General features: G+C 36.7%; 1 protein-coding gene across 4 annotated transcripts in view; it reads left to right on the top strand.

The window, feature by feature from the left end:
• TP63 (tumor protein p63) overlaps positions 1–18,564 on the top strand; it is a gene marked incomplete at both ends in the record, with an annotated part of 199,268 nt that overhangs the window by 80,631 nt on the left and 100,073 nt on the right. The gene's annotated exons all lie outside the window — the stretch shown is intronic.

Here is an 18,564-nt window from a genome sequence, read left to right as displayed (position 1 = left end):
ATATATTTGGGTTATAAGTTGGAGATTCTCTGTCTTAAATGTAACCATGAATTTGTTAAATTCCATTGTGTAATGGAAGGAGGGTCATTTAGTTTTACTTGGAAGCCAACAGGCAGGAAGAGTATGGGAAATGAGTGGGAGTGGTGGGGTCAGTTCAAGAAAAATACTAAAGTTTTCTAATGTGATAGCCTGGGATAACTGATTATGGGATAAAAAGGTATGGATAACTAGAGGATGGATGGCTGAAGATGTGGACTTACCTGCGTTTTGGGATTATAATTAAATCTCCTGACTGAGCTTTTCAGATATGGACCTATATATTATCTACTTTTTCTCCCCCCAATATTTATTCATAACATACTAAGTGCCAGTTCTTGAAGTAGGAACAGAGATGAAGATGAGTGTTCCATACTTTACAACCTAATAAGGGACAAAGATTCATATATCACATTGACTAGAAAACAAGAACCATGTCAATAAAATGCTGAAATGGAGATAAGACTGAAAAAAATAGTAGTTGGATTGATTATTTTTTTATTAGAAGGATTATTACACTTGGTAAAATGTAAAGAGATGCAAGAGAGAGTGCGAGAGAGAGAAGAGCGATGCTTGTTTTCTGTAGTATAAATCACTCACATTGTGAACATAGGTTAGCTAAGTGCCAATCAGAAGTATATTGTCTACAATGATGTGAGCTTAATTCTTGTCTCTTTTGTCTATCAGAGTTATTCTTTGTGTTTAAGAGAGACATAATTCATCTATAGATTAAAAAAACAGTTCTTACTTCACTTTATTTACTTATCATCCTCCCAAGAAGCTAAGAGCTCTTAATGGATATTATTCAAGTCATTTCTCACCACACCCTTTTAAAGAAGTAGAAAGAGTAAGTATTTCACTATCTCAGTGTTGTACTTCTGTGACACAGGATAAGTATCAGAGACTAAATTAGAAATAAAACTTGTGAAATATTTTGAAATTGAGTATACTTTTTTACCAACGGCTATAGCTGCTTGCTTTCTTTTAAATTAGAACTAATAACTTTATAAAATATGGCTTCTAAATCTAGTTCTCTCTTGAGATGTCTGGGTTAGGCACCAGATTATTTTTCTATAATCTGAACATTACTGAAGCATTTTGGATTTATAAGTGTTGGCTGCCCTGGATAAAGGAAATCAGCTCACACCATCTCTGGTACTGAATTAGGTAGACATGGCCTGATTCTCACTTAACTAACATATTTTACTTACCTCTTAGCAAGAGCCTGTTTAGAAATATAGAAAAATTATCTGTTTAAAATTAGTCAACTAGAAGGAAAACTAAGAAGGATATAAAGAAAGAGAAAAAAAAAACTATACTACAAATAAGTGACACTGAGAAAGAAATATATTTCACTGTTTCTTTTTGTTAAATTTTCTTTAATTATGTTTATCGAGGAAAAGTTGATTTACAACACTGTTATGTCTTGGGGTATATGTTCACACCTCCACAAATATATATTCTCACACTCTGCCCACCACCAAAGCACGATAGCTTAGTCAACTCCCAGCATTATCAACTTGGCTTTCACTACCTAACCCCCTCTCTGGTGGTCTCAGTTCTATAGTCAGATTTCAAGGGTTTGTTTTTGTCTGTTCCTTTGCTTTGTTTTTTAATATTCCACATATGAGAATTAGAATCATCATATGTAAAATTAGACTGTTTGGAGTCCTTTTGTTCTTCAAAATCCAGGGGCTATCCTTTGTGTTTTAAAAGACACTCAAAAATTAGCAGTAGTGAGATATAATGAAAAAGCACTGGCCGGGGAATTAGGAGTCTTGGCTTCTAGTCTTCACATTTTTGTCACTCATTAGACTTTGGTTGATGGACAAATAACTTCCTCTTCTGGATCTTAGTTTCCTTATGTGTAAAAACATGGAATTGGACTAGGTGGTTACTCAATCCTTCCACCCTTTGCTGCTGAGTTCATTCTTCTTGGGATTCCTCTTGTGTCTTAATGTGACTTGGATGGGAACACAACACAGGCAAATGCATTTTCCAGCACCTGTTCTAGAACCATTAGTGAAAGTGCGCAGAAACCAATGTACTCCGTGTGAGTGGTATATAATAAAACTTTCTCTAAGTAGCAGCCCATGGAATCTAAAGTGTTCTGGACCATCTTTTCTTTCTGTTCCCAAAGAAAGGAGTGTGAGGGGACTTGCAAGATCAGAACACAAAAGCAACAATTTTATATCTGAGAAAATGAATACTTCCTAAATCAGTGCTTTTTGTGGAGGAGAGGTGGGTGGTGAGGGATTGCACTCATAAAGATTAGTCATAAATATGAATACTGTCTGGAGCTGGTGAAAGGAGAAGTAGCTAACTGCTGTTACTCTCCCACTCCCTCCTCGAATGTGCTACCTCTATCTTCCTCAGCAAGTCCTGAGGCAGTGTTCCTTCCAAACAACTACTTGCCTAACCAGTTCATTGGAATGTCTTTCTACAAACTGTCCTCATTCAAATTTCTTTTGAAAATGAATCTCTCTAAAAGCATAAATCACATTTAAAAAGTGGTAAATATTGCACACAATGTCTTATTTGGAAAAAAATTACATGAGCAAAACTACCTTAAGCAATGTGAAGAAAAAAAAAAGAAAACTGCAGTTAGGGCAACAGTTGCCTCCCTCCTTTTAAAGAGAAGACTTTTTTTTTTTTTTTTTTTTCTGGTTGCATTTGTTCTTTGAGGTGAGAGGAATTAAATTCTCTTGATGCAATCTCTCCCAGCATTGCACGCACATCTCTGTCAGTGTCCTACCCTGCAGGCTAAGGCTGATTTTATGGAAATATTGAATATTAATTAATGAGTAATAAAATATGAAGCAAAAGCAAAAACAAAAAAAAAACACTATGGAGTGACACAAATCTTGCGAGATAGCAAATGTTGCCTTCATACAAACATAAAATATTCTTAATCTCTTCTGAGAAATGGAATAGTTATGGAGTATATATTCAAAATTTTTGTTTATTGTAAAATTGTGTCTTTGGGAAATTTTTTTCCATTTTATTTTCTGATCCCATTGCTCATCCAGTACTACCAAAATCTCTTGAGTAGTAATGAATTATGTAACCTTTTTTATTCAGTTCCGAATTAAATTGGAATAGTTTATGATTTGACTTCAGAAAAGAAAAGAAAGTGAAAGTTTGCCAAACTCTCAATAGTAGAAATGAATGCTGTATTATAGAAGTCAGATTTCTTTCTTTCCTTGGTAAATGTCTGAATGAGGAAGGATAAATAGGAATTTCCTATGCTAGTGCAGGAATACTCAGAATCATTCAAGTTTGGCAATTGTGAAGTATGGTTTATTTTCTAATTCGTCTTCTGTACATTTAGTCTTATTCATCTGTTAAGAAGGTCAACTAAATAGTAGTTTATGGTTGGAAAGCCATGCATCTCATGTAGAGTCTAGGATTCTAAATTATCTTAATAGGAAATGGAAATAAGCCATTATCTTACTATGGAATTACAAAAGAAAGAAACCATACAAACATATCTACTGGTTGGTTGTATTGTCCACACAAAAACAGACAAGAAGGCAGCAACTTAGAAGAGTAGGAACATAAATTTTGATCATGAATCCTATGCAATTTAGTTGAGTGACCTGCCACCTGCCACTATAGTTTTCTCCATTTACACAATAACCTAGATAACTGATATTCAAATGTAGGTACTTTAATATCTTGATTTAGATGTCAACAGTTTACTAGAATAATACATAAAAGTGAAACCACTTGTGGTATGCCAACATGAAAACAAGTTAAGTAGTATTTTATTGTTAGAGATTTATTTCAAAGACTGAATGCCTTGGTTTCTTTGTTCAAATATCCTGGATGTGTAATAGCCAAACCATTCTAAGCTTTAGGTGTTTTGTTTTTTTTCTTTATAAAATGGGATTAGTATATTTGTGAAAACTAAAGGAAATGGTAAGTATAAAAAGATCATCATAGTAACATTGCTCAATAAATATTGACTTTTTAAAATATTTACTTTTTATTCAGTCGATGTGGAACACAATGGATTTTTTTAAAAATCACAATTTCAGGGGCATTTTTTAAATTGAAGTTACAGTGTTTTACCAGTCTCAAGATGAAATATCTTTTAAATTTTGGTAGTGGTCTTATTTTTATTATGTATTTTTTAAAAAATCTTGTATCACAAAATTTATTATGTAGTTGCAAATTATTTTTATAACTTGCTTTGTAATAGCTGCATAATTTTTCAGCAATAATCTGCCTCAAAATCCTGACAGACCAATATCTATCCTTCTCTCTCTCTTCCTCTCTCTCAATAAACAGATATATAAATGAATGCATGTAAATGTACTTACACATAAGCATATATATTTCAAGTTCAAAGTACTATCGTCGTCAAACAGTTGTTTTCTTTCCTTACCATAAATAATAGTTCCAATAATAAAAAAAAAAACACTCCAAATTTTGTCACATGCATTAAAACTACCTCTGATACAATAAATATAAATTAATGTGCAATAAGGGTTGACTTTTCATTGCATGGTTGACTCAATATAATGTTGTGACAAGGACATGTACTAAACATTTATTTGGTAGTAGCATGTGGAAGGTCTGGTAAGCACCCATGTTTAAATTCATGTTGATGTAGGGCCTCCCCGGTGGCGCAGCGGTTGAGCGCTGGGTTGTGTAGCTGCCCGCAGCCTCTGCAGTGCCAGTTCGATCCCCGGCTGCTTCCCGGACACCGGAAGAGGGTCCCGCATGGCGCGCAGACCTCTCCTGCCGCCCACTGCTCCCCTCAGCAGTGTACTTCAGTCCTTCTGCCTGCTCTGCTCTCCGCTCTGACTCTGGTGAATTCTCTCACCCTCCCATTCTTCTGACTGTACCCAGTGCTTGTATAAATAAATAAATAAGTAAATAAATCTTTAAAAAAAATAAAAAAAAATAAATTCATGTTGATGTAGTGGATGGCCTGAAGAGAAGGAAAAAAAAAATAACACAGGCATACAGTTGATGCATAAAGATGGCCAGAGCAGCCACTTTCCATAGTAAACACAAAAGCAAGTTAATTTGGCTATAGAAACCCTGTTCAAAATCCATGCTTGGGCTTCCTTGGTGGAGCAAGGGGTTAAGTCTCAGCACTATGAAGCTATCAGCAGCCACTACAATGTGAGTTAGATCCCTGGCCAGGGAGCTGACCCACATGGCACAGCAGACTTCTCCTGTGTCGCCTGCTGCTCCCCTCAGCAGTGTATTTCAGTAGATCTGCCTATTCTGCTCCCTACTCTCTCTGGTGAATCCTCTCACCCCTGCCCCCCCCACACACCTCTGGCCTAAAACCAGCTCTTGTATAAATAAATAAATAAATAAATAAATAAATAAATAAATAAATAAATAAATAACTTTAAAAAACAAAATCCATGCTTGACATTTAATAAGCTATGTGACATAGGGCAAGTTATTTCATCTTCCTGTGCTTCTCCTTACTATTCACCTTCAATGAAGTCTTCAAAGGAACATGGAAAAAATGTCCTCCTTATTTTAAAGTTTTTTTATTTCTGAATTTGAATCATCTTATCCAATATAATCCCTTGCTTTATACACGAAATTTCACAGAAGTGAATACATTTTTTAAGGTTGAAAATGTGTCATCATTGATCATATTCCAATAATGAGTCACAAACTGATTCATAAATTACATCAGATTGTTCGCTAAGTCCAAAGCTTCATGAAAGTAAGAATCATTTCTTTCTTTTCTACAAGATACATCCCAAAGCCTGGGGCCAATTAATGTTCAGCAAAGGCTTGTTGAATGGTTTGTAGTTACAGTGGGCTCATCTCTTTATATAGTTAACTCCTTAATGAAGTGGTAAAATCTGAGACTTCTAGTGTTCCACAAAACCTAATAAAACTACATCAGTGGGCCTTAAAATTCCCTGTAATTTAAAATTGGGTCAGTTCTACTTTGCCAATGTCTTGATAAGAGTTTTATGAACTATAAAAACCCCTCCAACAAGCTCCTGTCCAGCCTTGTAAGATATTTCTGCCATTCCCACATGTCATCTTTTGACTTTTTCCCCCATCTAGAATGTGTAAATATTTATTAAAAAATCCTTCTTTGACATCTATTAAAAATTTTGCTAAAGGGTTAAGCAACAGAAGTTTGGGCATTTGGGGAATTATCAAGAAGTATTGTGCTAGAAAGCTGTTTTTTTTTTTCTGTAGGAGAACATTTTTTTCTCTAAGTTTATGCAAATTTGAGAGACTAATCCAAGTCATTCTCTAAAGATTGTTAGACAGGACAAACTGTTTAATGTAGCAAGTTTTATCTTGAATTAATCAGTCACTTTCACTGTATAAGGCTTGTTCTATGCCAGAGGTTTTCATGTAAGTGAATCAAAGCTAATTGCAGTTAGAATTTAGAAAACGATGCCTATTCATCAAAACAAACAAATAAATAAAATAGCTTATGTTGGAATTAACTGCAGCTTATGAGAGATTTCACATCCGTAATCATCCTTGATCTTCACAATATACAATGTACATCTAATGGGAATCTTAGTTCATTCTCTTTGGATTTTGGTGTAATTTAATGTTCTTAAAACTAAGTTCACTAGTATACAGGTTGGTATCTATGACTGAAACCGCATCTATACGATTGGTATCCGTAATACTTTATACTGTTAAATATACAAAAGTATGGCTCTTGTTCTGGAGCTCCATGTTAAGAGAATAGTTTCTCAAAGATACATGTTCTTCAACGTTGTTTCTTACTCTACCTGCAGGTGACATTTATAGTAAAACTGAGGACCGTTGACATTATTTTCATCATTAATCATCTAATTGATCTAGAAGAAACCCTCGCTATCTTGAATTACTCATAATTGCTGTCTTATTAACAACCTTACAAATTCTTTGTAGTGTTGAATATTTGGGTGTGTTCCATAGTGTCAGTACTTCTCAGTAGTGAATAAGGTTTGTTTGCTTGATTGGTTATGGAAGAGTGAGATCTCAGCTCTCCTTCAACTAAAGCAGAAATGTCTGGGCAGGGCCTGATATTGTCCATCAGTAGGTCACTGTTTATAAACATTCAGCAAATATATTGCTTGAGACACTTCTTAACATATGTTGTAATCTTTCTGTATACAGGATCCTGTTTCATATTTGTATGCCCAACTTAGTAGCTTTAATCAGGATGATTATTATCCTCAATGTGTTTGCTAGTGTATCAGAAACCCTACTTGTTGAGTATGGTGTAGTGATAAATTGTTTTTTTGTTTATGTTGTAAGGTTTGGCGATTCTTCTTTGATGTATTAAGAGTGGCTAATGAAGACAGTCAAACAAACCTTTGCAATGAATCTAAAAGTTCATCACGCCACAGTGTGCTATTTTCCTTTTGTCTCTGGCTGAAACTTTTGGGCATCCCTTCCCAAGCAGAACACCTATTTTGAATTCAAATGAAAGCCTACTTTCTTTATAACCTAACACTATAGTTACTCACCCAGCATTTCAGTGCTGGAAGTGGCTTAGAGATCATCTTGTAGCTAATGATTTTCTTAACAAAAAAGAAGCTAAAGTTCAGAGAAGTGAAGTGACATGCCCTAGATTACATAGCCATGGGATGAAGGAACCAGCCCAGATCCAGGTTTTCTTTCTTTTTTTTTAAAGATTTATTTATTTATTTATACAAGCACTGGGTACAGTCAGAAGTGCGGGAGGGTGAAAGAATTCACCAAAGTTAGAGCGGGGAATAGAACAGGCAGACTGATGAAATACACTGCTGAGGGGAGCAGCAGTTGTGGCAGGAGAGATCTTTGTGCCATGTGGGACCCTCGCCCGGCAGCCGGGGATCGAACCAGCATTGCAGAGGCTGTGGGCAGCTTTGCAGCCCAGAGCTCAACTGCTGCGCCACCAGGGGAGGCCCCAGATCCAGGTTTTCTGATTAGCTTCACTATACTATCATGCTTCCTTTAAGAAATTAATTACTATATATTATCCTTGAGTCTTTCTATTTCACCAGTCAATATGTACTAACTTGAAACTAACAAATTATTTTCTGAGTAATATTACCCAGTTGTTCTCACACTGTCATTTTGGCTAACTGAAGAAAACAGGTATCAAGAATTTTCCACTAAAGTGTCTGGTACTTACTCACTGCCAAGCTTAGTGCCTAGACTATTGTGTTTCATGAAGTTAGATTGAATTTCTGCCTCATTTTCAAAATTGTGCTCTTAGTGCATGCTACCCCAGCCCCCTGATAAGCTCATCCTCAGCCTTGGTAGTGTAATGAATTAGTCTTGCACAAGTCTGCTGCTTCTGGAGGACTAAGCAGGGGATCAAATCCTCCCTTTGTAGTGAGACAAGCTGCCGGAGAAGTGATTGATATTGTAGACAGAAGTAGGACTTCAAGGAAGGAATAAGGAGATAAGTGGGGTAATAAGTAGATAATACTACTTCTTTGCACTTAGTGTCTTTTATCTGAGCATCTGAAGGCAGCTGTATTCCCAAACATCAAGGCCCTTTAGTGTAAAGAATGGGGCCTTTCCTCATACTCAATAGCCTCCTCCAAGATCAATAAATCAATGAAAAGATTTCCAAAGGAAGACCAGTGGTAAAGATATTTTTTTCCCCTTTTCTGGGAAGCTAAGCCACCAGGATATGAAGCAACCACTCTAAAAGTTATCTTGATCTTGATGCAATGTTCTTTATGCACTTTCCCCTGCTATGTTTGAATCTTAAAAAAGAAACTTCTACTGTATCAACTAAGGCATTTACTTTATTTTTTTAATCCTTTCTGATTGTGTTAGATTTACTCCCTTTGAGTAACTCTCATTCTTGCATTTATTTTACTGCTCAAAAATTTCCCTTGTAAATCTTATTTTAGGTCAAAGTCCTTAAACAGTAAATCTTTCAGACAGCTTCAGGCCATTATGGCTCCAAGAAACTATTGTGAAGTGAAGCTATGTTTAATAAGGCTGATGGACCCAGTTAGAGATCCCTTTGAGTATGTTTTCATTAATTTTGTACACATCTTGTTAATTCAGACACAGAGGGTAAACTGCCAAGCCCACACGGTTTCCTTTTAGCAGAGTATGACTCAAAAGTCAGAATCCAGTTCCTAGGAATGTTAAAGAACAATACTGATTGCCACATGTTTTTGTAGTAGTTGTGTTGCTTATTTAACAAAGACTTCAATAATTTTCTACATAAGTAGCTTTAGAAATATTGCTATATCTCCTCCACTTCTAGCAGGTTTTTGTTGTTGTTGTTTTGCTAGTTTAACTATGTTCTATATGAGTGGGGAGGGTTTGGTTATTTGTGGTGGTGGTGGTTGTTCTTTAGTCATATAAATCTTACTCTTAAGACACATCTTAAAGGTCATCAGATCTAACCACCCAAGCAATCTGACCTTTAGCTCCATAATTATATTATGTAAGTAACTGGCATAACCTTAGGAAATAAAGAGAATGCAGACTCATTCCAACTGTGCCCCCTGAAGATCAGAAAAAATATCACTCCATCTGGGGTGGGGGGGACCACTTAAATCATGACTAGATGTTTCACATTTTATGGTTTGTCTAAAGACAAATTTGCTTTCTTTTAACAAACAACATTTTTCTTTGAAACAAATTTAATACTTGGCAGAAGATAAAAAAGAACTACGTATATTTAGTAGTGCCTCCACAACCGTCTTTGATTGTGACCAAATTCTTTTGTGAGCTCACAGTTCTCAAATTGAGATAATTTAAGATAATATGTGAACAAACTTGTATATATGTCTATGTGTATTTTGAGAGCAGAGGTATGATAAGGAGAACCCAGAGATACCTATATCACTGTTTTGGCCATCTCAATATGCAGCTGGTAATTCTAATCTCTTGTATGTTTTCCTTTCCTCTTTATATATATATATATATATATATATATATATATATATACACACTTTTATATACTATAAAGCATTTGATCTCATTTGACAATAGTCACCTTGTATCTAGGTAATAGTACCCGCATTTGATAAATGTGAAAATAAAGTCATAGATTTTCCCCTAGTCTATTAACTTAGCAAGTATTATAATCAGTACTGTAAAGAAGTTCTTTTGAATTGAAGCCACTGTTTTAAAGTTGCTTTCAGATATAACACATCAGGCTGTGATATGACATGTGATACAAATGTTAGTAAGTACAAATATATCCTCAAACTGGGTACTCAGTTGACCTTTTGTGTGAAAGTCTTTCTAGAGCAAGGACATTGAGCTAAAAATCTTTGTATCAGTAAGTCCTTTAACATAAACTTGGTTCACTTGATTTACCTTAATAGGTCAATAGGTTTTTAGAAGTCCATACATTTTCCTCTCAGTCAGTCTTCCCTTTTTTTTTCCCCCCTCACTGTAGACCCAGATAATGCTGCTTCTCTCGATAGGTGCAAAGTTCTATGCTTTCAGTGAAAGGTGAAAATTACCTTCTGGGTGTTCTCTAGTTCTTACTTTCAACTTTTCTTCCTTGTTGCCACTTGTGTTTTTTTTTCCTGTAGTTCTCAGATGTGTTTTTTGGCTTTTACTATTTTTGTTTTATTCTATTTCTCGGGTATGTTTTTGGCTTCCAAACTTTTAAAAGTAATTTCATACTAGAACATCCATTATATTTCTTTGTCTGAATTATCTTGGTATCAGTTTTTACTGATATCTAAATTTCCCTTTCTCTAATGCATGCATATATTGTTTCCTTTTAAAAGGTCCAAATTTAGAACTGAAGAACTTCTCATTGGAGAGAAACGCAGGTTAACATTCATTATACCATAATGTGTTTTTTTTAATATGTTTTTATTAATGATATAGAATTCTTTGCTTCTGCTTCGAATTACTGCTCATATTATTATGTCTATAAGCCAGGCATTCTCTTTCATCCCTTATCTTTGGAACCTCACATTTCCCTGCAGAGTAAGTGATATTGCCCTTTTTCCTTTTCCTCTTTTTCTTGCTGTGGCATAAGAAGAGAAAGTGGCACTATCATTATGGGTGTGTCTGCTTATAGGCTCAGGAAATAATGGGAAGAGGATTTATGAGCAAATGCTTAATTGATTGCTAACTACTGGGATTCCTAGTCTTCTAGAAGAGTAATGATGAAGAAATGGCTCCTTGTGTTTGAATCCCTAAATTATCCTGAGAACATTCCCAGATGCCTGTTGGATTAGAGTCCTTCAAGGCTGCATATCTGTTGGGAGGATTGTTTTTCTTTACAGTTCTAAATGTAAATGTTAGTACCAAATGGGCAGCACAATGAATTGTCTAATTAGCCTTGCATGTTAACCTCTAAAGAAACAAGGGTATAGTATCCTGCAGTTTAAAAAGGCATTTTGTGCAATGCTTGCTGAAGGTCAGAGGGCAAACACTGTTGTGACAGTTTGGTGGACTTCCCAGAGACACACTTCTCTGGGAGGTTGAGTGGGAGAAGGGCATTGATGTTGATCTTTGCTGATAGAAATGGCAGAAATTAATTCCTCTAATTCTAGGGTTTTTTTTTTAATATCCTTTTAATTCACATGAAGATTTTCCATTTTTAACCCAAGGAGCCAGAAAAATAGAGACATAGGAAATAAGAGGTAATCTAATCCAGACCTTTATTCTCAGGGGGTAAAAGCACAAAGGCTAAAGTATGAGAAAGGTAAAGAGAATTCAAGGCTCTCATGATCATTCCAATACATCTTGCCTACTTCTTTCATCTTCTATGTTCCCTCAGGCTCACCTAGCTCCATCTTAATGTACTGAATACATAATTCTAAGCCCTTATCTTTTGGCCTGTGCTATTGTTTCAATTTAGGAATATCTTCTTCCTTTCTATTTCTTCCAAAATCCTTCTCAACCTTAAAGACCCAACTTTTTATCTCTTCATGGAGAATTAATGATTCTCTCCTGTGTGCCCATAGAACTAAGACATGTAGTTTAACACTTAGCATTCTTTTTATTTACCATTTATGTAAATGATACGTGTATTTCACCCTGTCTTTGCAACCATACTAGGTAATGTCCCATATGTGTCTACCTCTAAATCAGGAAGTCTGAGGACAGGTACTGAACATAATTCTTCTTTGAGCTCTTTAATTAAAAAAAAAAAAAAGGGCCTCCCCTGGTGGCGCAGCGGTTGAGTGCTTGGCTGTGAAGCTGCCCACAGCCTCTACAGCAACGGTTCAATCCCTGGCCTCCGGGCAAGAGCCCCACATGGCACTCAGACCTTTCCTGACACGCCCGCTGCTCCCCTCAGTAGTGTCTTCTGTCCATCTGCCTGCTCTGCTCCCCACTCTGGCTCTGGTGAATTCTCTCACCCTACCACACTTCTGACTGTACCCAGTGCTTGTATAAATAAATAAATCTTTAAAAAAAAAAGATTTATTTATTTATGCATGTAAGAGCTGGGCTATAGGCCAGAATTGCAGGGGGTGAGAGGATTCACCAGAGACAGAGTGGGGAGAAGAACAGGTGGATTGACTGAAATACACTGCTGAGGGGAGCAGCAGGCGAGACAGGAGAGGTCTGCTGCACCATGTGGGTCAGCTCCCTGGCCAGGGATCAAACTCATGCTGCAGTGGCTACTGATAGCTTTGTAGTGTTGAGACTTAATCCATTGGGCCACCAAGGAGGCCCCTTCTTTGGTTTCTTTCTCAGGACCATGCACAAGGAAGTGTACAGTTAATGTTTTCAATGAAATGTGTGTGTATGTATGTGTGTGTGCAGAGAAAAAAAAATGCAACCAATGATCTCTAATATCCTCCTAGCATTAACATCCCCCAAATGAATCTCTAAATTAACTTCAGAGTGAAATTAACAATTGTTTAACCAGTGTTTAATTTTGACTTTCATTTGTCTATCTAGATTTCACATTTGGGAGAGTGAGGAAGTAAAACTCAAATTTAATAATTTTCCCAGTGAGGTATACCAATAAGCATTTAGGACCTTTCCCTCTATACAGTAACAGTAGAGACCAAACAAGGGGCAGGCTGGGGACCCTTATTGGAGGATCATGCTTAAGTTTGAGTTTACCTTAATATTTTTTTAACTATTAACAATAGCCAAGAGTTTATTATGATTGCTAAATAAAAATTGTAAAAATGTGCACCATTGAGGAATGCGATAGAAGAAAAGAAACTGAATAATGTCTGCTCACTGAGGTTGCAGTGCCTGGTTGAGCTTACAGATTTAGGATATGTAACCTTATCAGCACCACTCTTTGCCACTGTAACTTTAATATTTTACCCTGCAGAGATTGTCTGAATTATAAAACATAGTAAATAAGAAGGAATAATTATAGAAAAGAACATAAGTTGTTGTTTTTTTTTATTAATACAGGGTTAGTATACAAATTTCATTCCCTTAGCAACTGAGGTACAAATAATTCTTCAATTTTATTTTCATTTTATGGGGACTGGCTGTTTTCAGATTATTTATAATGGAGTCTGGCCTGGCAATAAATGTTTCCTTCTGGGATATGAACACAATACCCTACTGGTTTCCATTTGAAGAAATGATTTCTTCATTGTTATTAGATTTAATACTTAGTTGCCTTACTGTAAGGAAAATATATTGTAAAACTGAAATAAATTTCAACCTTTACAGGAAATTCTCTATTTTTCAGAGGTGACATTCCTCTTGAATCTTCTTTTATCTCTCTGTGACAACTGTTGCAGAGTTGTCCAGTTAATGATCCATGCAGATAATGTTTCCTTACAAAATCAAGCCAGTAGCCTCCGTAGGCCAGAAGATCTAGCTTAACCACCCTAGTCACAGAGGCACACCTACTTGGTTGCACCACTTTTTAATCAAGTTGTGAATCAGGCTTGGGAAGCTGGATCTAAGTCAGTTTTTAACGTTTGCAAGAGTGGGAAGCTCAGGAGACCAACATAGAAGGAGGGGGGAGCTGCTAAAGGAATAGGTTACACTTGGGCTCATTTGTGGCAATGGGATATCTCATTTTCCAGCAGAGCATGCAACAAAACTGACTTTCTCTGAGAGTGAACTTCTTCCTGTTTTTTTTTTTTTTTGAGGGTGGAGGAAGGGAGATTCATATAAGAGGGTATGAGAGGGAATTAACTCTTTTGTAGCAGGGCTACTTGAGTGAACTCTAATGTAATATTTTGGCCCTCTAAATCCTGATAGCCTTGTCAGAGCCTAGAAATAATAAAACCATGGCTGTGTCATAGGTGTGTCTTATGGGTCAGACCAGAACAGTCATATGGCAAAGGTAAGTTGGGTGCCTATTTCATGTACTTACTAGGCTTCAAGGAATACAGATAAACTGGCCATTGCCCTTGCTCTGGAGCTCAAAGTTAATGAGATAAGCTAAAAATGAATAAGATGAGATCTACAGTAATATAGATATCCCCAGAAATGGGTTAAAATTGAAAGATGAAAGCAACTGTTTACCTAGAGAAAACAAGAAATGATCTACAGATGCTGGCATGATGCTGGGTACATAGCAGATACTTGTGTTGAATAATGGGAAGAAACAAGTTATACAGGCGTTGAAGAATGTATGTGAGTTCTCCTTCTGGAAGGAAGAACCAGGGGGTATAAAGAAGCAAAAGTATAAAATGCAAGATGTACATGTTCTTAGCTGCCATGCATAATACACATCCTAATGTTCTCTTTAGGTAGCTGCAGACTTTTACCTTCCTCCTTGCCTATTAATAGGACTTGTCTAATAGAAGTGTTCTATTAAAACTACTCCAGACAGAAATGTAAAATATGTAAAAGCTAGAATTGACTGTGGGCTTTTTACCACCACATTTACATATACCATTGCACTTGGATTTGGTTTTCTATTCTGGTAAGCAAGCCCCACAATTCTTCTCCAAACTTCAAATACTAGCCCAGTTGTCTCATTCCATGTATGCCTCACTTTCTTTCTGTACTTGGTATTCCTGAGACAAAAATGGTATCAAGAAGCCACTATATTCACATCTCCATGTTTTGGGGTGGCCAGGTCTCCTATGTCCCACATTTAGAATGAATGAAAATGGTTCAGAGACAGATACCAGGTACTTGTTCCCCCATAACCCATTGTCCCCAGGGGAATATTACACCAGCTGGTGACATTATTTTTGGGAGAACAGCCAGTGCATGCTGTTTCCCCAGTTTTGAAAAACACCAGGGCTTGTCGCACCTAGCTAACCTCCACCCCTCTGTGGGGGGTGGTAGGGAAGTCAGTTATCCTGGGTCTGCTTATAGTTTCAATCTTTCCTTCTCCTGATGATTTTGACTATCCGGTTTTTAAGCATAACCTTGGTTTCATGTGAATTTCAAGGTGAGAGACTATTTTCTGCCAAAACAGTTATTTTCCAAGCAGTTGTTTAGAAAAATAATCTGTCCCTAAGAAGAGAGTGGATAATCTGAGAATGTCAGGAAGGAGCTTTGAATATCACAGGACTAGGGGTAAATCTTGATGCACTTCAGAGGGTTAAAAACCAAAAAGGCTAGATAACTACTTCTGGATCAACTAGCAAGTCCCATAGTGAATGAAGTAGAACTTAAAAAAAAAAAAAAGTATTTTTTACATGGACCATTTTTTAGACTTACACTCTGGGCATAGTGCAAACACGAATAGTGGAGCAGAGCAGAGTGGAGAAGGGCTCCTGGGATGGCACAACACTACCCCACAGTCCTGTGTGCAAGGGTGAGGTACATACTGATCAGGAGAATCACAGAGACGCCCATCAAAATTTCCCAGAAATCACTGGTCTGTGACTTCTCCATCCAGTTCCTGGAGCTGAGCTGTGGCTGTCAGTATGGCACATGTCCTGTAGCTACAGGGGACTTCAGACTGTGAATTAGAACTCCTGGAGCATCTGAATAAAAAGAAACAAAATGTGATATTTTACCTGGAGTTCATCCAGGACTCCAAAGTATGTACAACTACTTGTTATTTTGCCTAGGGATTTTTTTTTTTTTCCTGGAAAGGGTGGAGAAGATTTACGAAAGAATGAAAGCTGAGTTGCTTTAAAATACAGCCTCCAGGAAGAATGAGGCATCCCCAGCCCAACCTATTCTTCCTGCTGAGGGAGAAAAATTAAGGAGTCTACAGTGAAGTCTAAAATCTTTAGGGCTGAAACTAGGTAGAAATCAGCCAGTTTTTAAAACAAGCTGCCTCATAGACCCTTTAGAGAGGAAACGCTACAAGGAAAATAAGTCAGACATAAAGCTGAAAAGTACGTGTCTGTCTCAAACATTAGTAACATTCAGATAATTGTTAAATAGACATGAACTACAAGGACATTAGAGTCCAAGTAATACAGGTTGCCAAAGGTGTGTATAAAATCTATGTCCATTTAGCACATTGGAAATTGCAAGAAGAATCCAGCTTCAAGTAATATATAAATTTACAGGCAGGGCCAGAAATTAATTAGCCAAAAGTCCAAGAATCTTGAGATAGCAGTATCTTTCCATGTGTGACTCTTGAACAGTGGATTTAGGTATGGAAAATCTGGTATTGTATTGGAATATATCCCAATATAGGAGGAAAAGTGATGTGATTTGCAGTTAGCTTGAGTGAATATTTGTTTTTTATTTATCTATTCAACAAAAGGGCCTTACTCAAAATTACAAAGGTGAGACCTGTACCCCTGGTGTTTGCTATTGGTTCTAGTGTTCTTTCAACTCTCCTAAATTGACAATTGACAGCATCATCTACAACCACTAACAGAGACAGCAGTCATTTGGAGGATGTGGTAGTGAATAGTAAGGTCGATGACTGAAATATGGTCTATTTTTATTATAAATTTTATTTTTATATTCCCCATACAATTGCAACCCCCTTATATTGATCCCAAGCCCTCCCCTCCCTGTCCCCCACCCCCCATAGAGTGTCTCTGGTTCATAGTTTTTTGTTGATTTTGATTTTTACTTTCTTATAGCTATTCTTTTTCCTGGTCCCTTATTTAGGTTTTCTAGATTCCTGCTATGAGTGAGACCATCCTGTATTTTTCTTTTTCTTTCTGGCTTATTTCGCTGAGCATGATCCTTTCCAGCACCATCCATGTTGCTGCAAATTGCATGTGTTTATCTTTTTTGAATGCTGAGTAATATTCCATGGTGTATATGTACCACATCTTCTTGATCCAGTCATCTATTTTGGGCATTTGGGTTGTTTCCAAAGCTTAGCTGTTGTAAACAGTGCTAAAAATATGGAACACTTCAGGAATTTGTGTATCATCCTTGCGCAGGGGCCATGCTAATCTTCTCTGTATCGTTCCAATTTTAGTATATGTGCTGCCGAAGCAAACACTGAAATATGGATTTAATCCTACTGCTTATTGAAATACTAGATAATCTAGCATTAAAAAAATAAGAATAAAAGGTATCTAGCAGTCATGTCTAATCTGGAACTATGATAAAAATAAATAAAAGTAAAGGGGTGCTGAAATGTATTTAGAACCTATCTTTTTTTTTCAAAGATTTATTTATTTATGCATACAAGAACTGGGGTATTAGGACAGAGGTATGTTGGGGTGGGGGCAAGAGGGTTCACCAGAGACAGATTGGGGAACAGAACAGGTGGATTGACTGAAATACACTGTTGAGAGAAGCAGTGGGTGAGACAGAAGAGGTCTGCTGCACCATGTGGGTAGCTCCCTTGATGGCCGGGGTGGAACTCATGATGCAGAGGCTGAATATAGATTCACAGTGCTGTGCTTAACCCCTTGTGCTACTAGGGAGGCCCTAAAACCTACCATAAACTCATTACTGCTATAGGTTGTTTCAGAAATTAAATGTTATAATATACAGTGACATTTTAATTTTACAGATGAAGGTTCAAAGAAGCTGAGCAAACACACCAGTTTGCAAACACAAATTTGGTTTGATTTAAAGATCTATTCTTTCCAAAGAAGATCATACAAGAGGAATGGAGATGTATGTGTTCTTTTAAATGAATAATGTATAATAGCAATATTATTGGAAGAAGTTTGTGAGTTTTTTCTCCGAAATATTTTAAATAGCTATAGCTGCTAATGGTGTAGTAGGGTGAGCTCTATTTTATGTAGTTAGAATGAGCATAAACTTGTATAATATCTGGAAATCAATGTAGCAATATCTATTAGCCTTTAAAATATTTTTATCTTTTAAATAATTCACTTTCTGGTAATGCATATTAATTAATAGTATAGTAATTTTTAAAAAAATATTTATTTATTTATGCATACAAGAACTAAGGTATAGGCCAGAGGTGTAAGGGGTGAAAGGAATCACCAGAGACAGAGTGGGGAACAGAACAGGCAGACTGACTGAAACACACTGCTGAGGGGGCAGTGGGCAGGACAGGGAGGTCTGCTGTGCCATGTGGTTTTCTCCCTGGCTGGCCGGGGATCGAACTCGTGCTGCAGAGGCTGCGGATTGCTTCATAGTGTTGTGCTTAACCCTTTGCGCCACCAGGGAAGCCCCAATAATATAGTACTTTTTACCTTAAGGCTATAGTGTTAAGAAAAATAGGATGCCCAATTATTGGGAAATAGCTAAATTAGCTGAATGAGACTATGTAATCATTTAAAAACAAAGTGTTTAAAAATTAAATGT

Source organism: Talpa europaea, assembly GCF_964194135.1.
Source record: "Talpa europaea genome assembly, chromosome: 4".
NCBI classification, from domain to species: Eukaryota; Metazoa; Chordata; class Mammalia; order Eulipotyphla; family Talpidae; genus Talpa; species Talpa europaea.
The sequence above is the reverse complement of the archived record's forward strand: the minus strand, read 5'-3'. Positions and strand labels throughout refer to the sequence as shown.